The 7,524-nt window shown below is 38.3% G+C and overlaps 2 non-coding genes across 2 annotated transcripts; both read right to left on the reverse strand.

The window, feature by feature from the left end:
- Positions 1-4,506: 4,506 nt before the first annotated feature.
- trnay-gua lies at positions 4,507-4,594 on the reverse strand. Its single transcript is given in 2 exon segments — positions 4,507-4,542; positions 4,558-4,594. It is a non-coding gene; the product is annotated as a tRNA-Tyr (tRNA).
- Positions 4,595-6,004: 1,410 nt separating this feature from the next.
- Positions 6,005-6,092, reverse strand: trnay-gua. The gene is given in 2 exon segments: positions 6,005-6,040; positions 6,056-6,092. It is a non-coding gene; the product is annotated as a tRNA-Tyr (tRNA).
- Between the last annotated feature and the right edge of the window lie 1,432 nt (positions 6,093-7,524).

A 7,524-nucleotide genomic window follows, 5' to 3' on the forward strand; every position in this document is an offset into this window, starting at 1 on the left:
ACAAACTTATTCAAGCTTTTGAGAAAAAGTAAAAAGTTAATAGTCAGATTGTTCATTTAAGCATTAAAATAAAAGGTGAGATTGAGCTGAATAGTATTGCTGGTCATCGTGTTCTGTGGTACTCTTTCAAATGATGAAAATTCCTTTGGCTAAATCCTGTTACATCTAAGTGCAAGTTTCAGCAAGTTGTCAAACATGACATTTATATTTAAGAGTAAATGTTTCATTTGCCCTACAGGTGGACATACTGTAGGTATGATGTTGTGTTGTGTTTAACCAATCGTAAGCAGGTTTTTGTTAAATATTTAAAAAAGTCAAAGGTGACTTTATCTGACATTCATATGAAACCACTGCTATTGCAAATTAGATGTAAATAAACATAAATGGCAGCAGAAAGGGTTGGGATCACTCTATACTGTAGATCAAATCAATGATGGAGCAGTCAAAGACAAAAAAAAATGCTATAACTCAAGGGCAAGACGATAATGGAATTAAAAAGCAAATGGGGCATTAATCGACTTCTATCTGTAGCCAAGAAATTCAAGAAATCAGCATTGGACATATTACTAGGAGTTTACAGTGGGATGTAATTAAAATAAATAAGCCAGCCAGTAAGCCAGGTAATTAAAGAAGAGTATCAGTGGATCAGAGATCTATTGAGGAAGCCATGTACATCAACAATATCACACATGGCCATTTTGGAAAGTGAGTTTTGAAGCCACCTATTAAGGTCATTTTGTGCTATGAGGCAGGAATAACCTTATATGTCACATCCTTAACTTGAGGCTGTGATGGCAGGTTGGTCAGATAAATGATCACATATAAACGATATATGTGTCATCTTGAAGCATAAAACCTTAGTCCTGAAAGGTCTTGCACTCAGCGCTGCATTCTCCTTACTCCCTGTGGTGCCTTACAAGTAATGGTTCTGCCTATTGATGGGAATATAATAGAGCAGACATTGGCCACAGTGAATTGTAATAATGAAGATTTGTATTTCAGTTGCTCAACTTGAGTAATTACATTGAAAGACTGAATCTGAATAGCACAATTTGAAATTGAATGTATTAGTTTTGAACTGAATTCCAATTAATGTGAAACTGAATGTAATATTATGAAAATTAATTCAGTTGCTCTGAAAATGTATTTGATCATACTGAAAATTCAACTATCTACTTTCACATTCAGTTTTAACAATTCAAATTCAGTTTGATGAGACACACATCGGGTCGCTGAGGAAGAGCAATCGGATTTGACCCCAAACGAGCCCACTGAACAGCAGTGCTCAATGTTTATTGTATTGTTTATGGCCTACAGTAAGATTGCAGATCTTGCCCTACGCATGTATGCCAAGATGTGTGTGAGAGTAGGATACACATTTTAGCTTATGAATGGTTTTTTGTGTTGTAATTGTTTGTTGCACCTTTTAATGCCTTGATGACAGGGGTAGGGGCTCCCACTTAAAGCACTGTGGCTCAAGGCCAGCCATTTTCACCATTATGATGGATAATAGCTTTCCGTCCAGAGCCAAAATACAGGTGCTGGTCATATAATTAGAATATCATCAAAAAGTTGATTTATTTCAGTAATTCCATTCAAAAAGTGAAACTTGTATAATGTATACATTCATTACACAAAGACTGATATATTTCAAGTGTTCATTCCTTTTAATTTTGATGATTATAACTGACAACTAATGAAAACCCCAAATTCAGTACCTCAGAAAATTATAGTATTTTGTAATATTTTGAAATATTGTGAAAAGGTTCAATATTGAAGACACCTGGTGCCACACTCTAATCAGCTAATTAACTTAAAACACCTGCAAAGGCCTTTAAATAGTATCTCAGTCTAGTTCTGTAGGCTACACAATCATGGGGAAGACTGCTGACTTGACAGCTGTCCAAAAGACGACCATTGACACCTTGCACAAGGAGGGCAAGACACAAAAGGTCATTGCTAAAGAGGCTGGCTGTTCACAGAGCTCTGTGTCCAAGCACATTAATAGAGAGGCGAAGGGAAGGAAAAGATGTGGTAGAAAAAAGTGTACAAGCAATAGGGATAACCGCACCCTGGAGAGGATTGTGAAACAAAACCCATTCAAAAATGTGGAGGAGATTCACAAAGAGTGGACTGCAGCTGGAGTCAGTGCTTCAAGAACCACCACGCACAGACGTATGCAAGACATGGGTTTCAGCTGTCGCATTCCTTGTGTTAAGCCACTCTTGAACAAGACACAGCGTCAGAAGTGTCTCGCCTGGGCTAAAGACAAAAAGGACTGGACTGCTGCTGAGTGGTCCAAAGTTATGTTCTCTGATGAAAGTAAATTTTGCATTTCCTTTGGAAATCAAGGGCCCAGAGTCTGGAGGAAGAGAGAAGAGGCACAGAATCCACGTTACTTGAAGTCCAGTGGAAAGTTTCCAGTCAGTGATGGTTTGGGGTGCCATGTCATCTGCTGGTGTTTGTCCACTGTGTTTTCTGAGGTCCAAGGGCAACGCAGCCGTCTACCAGGAAGTTTTAGAGCACTTCATGCTTCCTGCTGCTGACCAACTTTATGGAGATGCAGATTTCATTTTCCAACAGGACTTGGCACCTGCACACAGTGCCAAAGCTACCAGTACCTGGTTTAAGGACCATGGTATCCCTGTACTTAATAGGCCAGCAAACTGGCCTGACCTTAACCCTATAGGAAATCTATGGGGTATTGTGAAGAGGAAGATGCGATACGCCAGACCCAACAATGCAGAAGAGCTGAAGGCCACTATCAGAGCAACCTGGGCTCTCATAACACCTGAGCAGTGCCACAGACTGATCGACTCCATGCCACGTCGCATTGCTGCAGTAATTCAGGCAAAAGGAGCCCCAACTAAGTATTGAGTGCTGTACATGCTCATACTTTTCATGTTCATACTTTTCAGTTGGCCAACATTTCTAAAAATCCATTTTTTGTATTGGCCTTAAGTAATATTCTAATTTTTGGAGATACTGAATTTGGGATTTTCATTAGTTGTCAGTTTTAATCATCACAATTAAATGAAATAAACATTTGAAATATATCAGTCTGTGTGTAATGAATGAATATAATATCCAAGTTTCACTTTTTGAATGGAATTACTGAAATAAATCAACTTTTGATGATATTCTAATTATATGACCAGCACCTGTAGTCATTGTAACTAGGGCTGCAACTAACCACTATTTCTATGTATTGATAGTCAAGTAGTTTATCGGTTATTGAAACGAATAATCTGCTGTTCGGATAATGAATAGCAAAATTACATAATACTTCTTATTTAGCTATCAGCTTTTAAATTTAGCTTGAGATTGTTCAAGGCATGTGCTAATTAACAATAAAGACAATAAAAATGAAAACTGCATTCAAAAATTCATCTTTTAATTAACGTTTCTGCTGCAGTAACCGAAAGTTCCACTGAAATCAAGTCCTGTCATGGAACAGTTTCTGGTTTCTACAGTGAAATAACTCATAAATCATTGATTTCTTTCTACTACATTGAGTATTCATTGCACATGATCTTTCCTTAAAACCAGACCAAGTTTTTTATGTGTAAACCTCGTTGTTTTGTGTGTGATTTGTAACTGTTGGAAGGCGCAGAGAAACAGGGTCATTCTGCCGATAAGGGAGTCAAATCAGAAAACGCTTCTGTGTGTTGTTTCAGGGGGCATGGACAAACAAAAGTATTTTTTTCATTTAATCTAATTTTCTCATACTAGAAAATAAGAAAGGGTTGATATTTTGTGCAGTAACCATACAATCTACAAAATTATGTAGTGATGATGAAGTGCCTGGGTGTGTGTGTCCATACACTGGGATAAAATTCAAACAAATGCATTTTATTTCATTTCTTATCTACATCTCGATCTGCTGCCAAATGTAAATCATGTTCATATGTGGGATGATAATCTGCCTTAAGGTTGTGGGAGAGTTTGCTGCTAGAGGGCAGCTAGACAAATATGAACATGAACAGAGAATCCAGGCCTCAGCATTCAGAAACAAATCACATTCATTTCAACACCATTGTCTCAATGTTCAGGAGGAGCTGCTTAAAATTTCAAAACACATTACACTTCTTTACATCAACTGTGATATCCAATGTGGTAGGCCACTGTTCACTATTCATTTAATATTGAGACAGAATTTTACAACTCTGGAAAGTTACCACATCAGCAGCAATTTTATCATTTGTCGTGATGATATCCAGCTGACAGTAGAAATACCCGGTTCACATTACAAGTATCTACCAGGAATATGTTTGCAGTGCTACAATTTTGTTATAACGCATTGCTAAATTAACCCTAAATTTTTTATACAAATCTGCCTTTGCTCAACCATAAACATACCAAAGAACATCATCTCATTTTCAATCACATTTTGACTAAACTCCCGACATAATCCACATGCTGTGTCTTGTGCCACAGTTGGCTCATCCCAAGATGTTTGGGATGCCAAAACTGTGGTGGTCACAGTAAACTAAAACATCAAAAGTCTCCTTCGAGCCATAGTTGAACCAGCGACCTAAGGATTTCAGCATTGCTTTCCTACAGTCCTCCGCTCTACCAACTGAGCTATCGAAGGGCTCATCTGTGACTGCAGCCTAACATTCTCTTGGAAAATGTACATATCCCAGTTAGAAAATATGCTCAAAAGCGGGATTAGGTGGTGCATCAGGCTGATGCAAACAGCAGAAAACATTTAACTCTACCAGACAACTGGATCTCAGTCCAGCAACAAAACTGTCAGGAGAGAAGTAAAGGGTTGTTTTAATGCATATAAATGTCAGTGTCTTATTAATTAATTAATTTTATTTTAAAAAACGTTTTACAGCTCACATTACCTGCATCCGCACACTCAAATTGATTTTAGCACAGATTTGAGTGTGCTTTTTTTTCCACTGAGGTGCCGTAACGTTACCTGTACATGCAAGACAGCAATCCTCATTAGATGAGGCAATTATATAAGCTGGAGTGCAGACGGAATTGAAAAATAAAGAGTAAATGTTGCTTTTTGGCATGACGGAGATTGTAAACTGTGAAGTTCAGGGAAAATTGCATTCGTTTCTAGACTCTTTTTGATTTGCTCGTTAATCATGATGCTGCTGGCATTGGCGTTCTCTCTTTTTGGGTCTGTTAGCATCAACCACATTTTAAATCTGGTCAAATTCGGTCCAGGTCTTACTGTCATTGTTACCCTCTCCAATCAGGTCTCTTCTCTTGAAAATAAACTACGCACGTTGGGTTCGAGTAGGTTTTCCGAACCTAAGAGTCCAACAGTTTTTGTCAATGAAGACCTCTGTGTACAGTATGAACATTTCAGCATTTTATTTTCCTAATCTCTATCACTGACTGAAAATGTCCAATGAATAGCAATTTCAGTCAACTTGCTGTTCCACACTGTCGGTATCTGGCAAGTCTTTCCTGGAAAAGAACCATAGGCAAATTGGAAGTGACCAGTTTTAAAGTTAAAATTTTGCAATACACAGAAAAAGAAACACAATAGCTGCTATGGGCTAAAAGACAAATAAGAGTGCCAAAATATACCACTTGATAATCAAAAAGAAAAGCACAGCATACAGTATAACGCACTTCTTACTGAGTCTTTGTAGTACATTGCAAACTGCACTGCACTGCTCAGTTTTGTAATCAGTTTGAGTACCGGTGTTTTAGCATTTTTTTCAATGCAGAAATTGAGTGAATATTAAGATTTAATCCTTTTATAATGAAAGTGATACCTCCTGCTGACTGGATTAAAGAAGGTGTAGTATCTGCCAGTACAGACATCATTCTTTAAGAAAAGATGTTTGCATAGGTGCATTTATGTTTTAGCATCAGCAGTACTGTTTTGCTTAAGGACACATGAATTGTGACAGGAAGAGCAGGTGATTGAATAAACACCCTACAAATTGCAGACTACTTTCATTACCTGCTGAGCCACAGCCGCCAGGTTCCCTCAGTTCAAGCACAGTCAGCTACAACATCAAAAGCCTCCTCCTTCGAGCCGGAGTCGAACCAGCGACCTAAGGATTTCAGCACTGCTCTCCTACAGTCCTCCGCTCTACCAACTGAGCTATCGAAGGGGTCTGTGGTCAGATGCAGTAATATTCTCATAACAAATGTCCAGGTTGACAAGAATGAACAAAAGCTGGATTAGGTGGTGCATCAGGCTGACTCAAACCATTAAACTCTACCAGACAGTTGGATCCCAGTCCAGCAACAAAACAGGGAGTTTCAATGTATATTAATATCAGTCTCTTTAATCAGTGATTTTTCCAAGTAAATACATGGGACTTTGCTTTCACGTCTAAAGTTAAGTCTCACAGCAGAACTCATTTTTGCAACTTATAGCTGAGTATTTGAAGTCCCAGACCTATAGCTCTGGAGCAAACATGAACACACGCACAGTCCCAGTAAATACAATATGTCATCCAGACTACACAGTGCCCAGAATGTGCAGGCAGAGACACATGTGGAAACTCCAGATCAAATGTCTCCTTCCTCCCTTCATCATCCAGTCTCAGTGTGAAGAAACTCCATTTAGCCTCCTCTGGCAGGTCACCGTAACCTGAACCAAACATAATAGTTTACATGTAGTAAGAGTTTACATGTAGCTCTTTTTCAGAGGGGACAACTGTCAGTTTTGGGGAGGGTAGTTCATAAATACAGTAGCTCACAAAACTGAGTACACCCCTCACATATTTGTAAATATTTGATTATATCACTGTGAGGCTGTTCTCTATGTGCTCACAATGACAATGCTAACATGCTGATGGAAAGAAGGTATAATGTTTATACCACATTTACAATCATTATTTATCAGCTTAGCGTGCAAACATATGCTAAATAGCAATACATTAAAAGTAGCTGAGGCTTTAACTGATCAATGACATTGGCAACAACAACAGATGTGCCATCTTTGCTATGGTTGAAAGTGTAGAACACTTTAGTTTTCAGCCTTACATAAAGTTCAATTTGAAGAGAATTATCTTTTAGTTAACTGTAACCAGTTCTCGCTCTCAAGTCATCATATATGACGCATGGTAAAGACCCCTAGGCATCACTTTGTAATGTGCTGGGGGGGCCCTTAACGTCATAACGCACTGGAGAAATCCCTGTAGCGTTGTTTTTGAACACTGAAGGTAGGATATATAATTAGGGTGACCATATTTTGGTTTTCAAAAAAAAGAGGACAATGCCCTATATATAAAATACATGATTTTGCACAAATCAAAGTTTATTTCTCTTTTTGCAATAAAGATTTAGGAAAAAAATAGATTCTGATTATTCCAACACCACATGAATGCACCATTCAGTCTTCCCTTTCCACGGCTGTGGTCAAAAAGTCTGTTTTGTTTAGGAAGCTTCCTAACTGAGTGAAGTGAACCAGAAGTATTTCAGTGGCAGCCATGATAAGAGCTGGTTGAATTCTCTAAAAGCTAAGAAAAGGTGCTTTAATGCTTCCTTTCATATCTCCTTTAGCATAGGGTACGCCGGACCATCCTTTACGAGAGG

Source organism: Micropterus dolomieu, linkage group LG06, assembly GCF_021292245.1.
Source record: "Micropterus dolomieu isolate WLL.071019.BEF.003 ecotype Adirondacks linkage group LG06, ASM2129224v1, whole genome shotgun sequence".
Lineage (NCBI taxonomy): Eukaryota > Metazoa > Chordata > Actinopteri > Centrarchiformes > Centrarchidae > Micropterus > Micropterus dolomieu.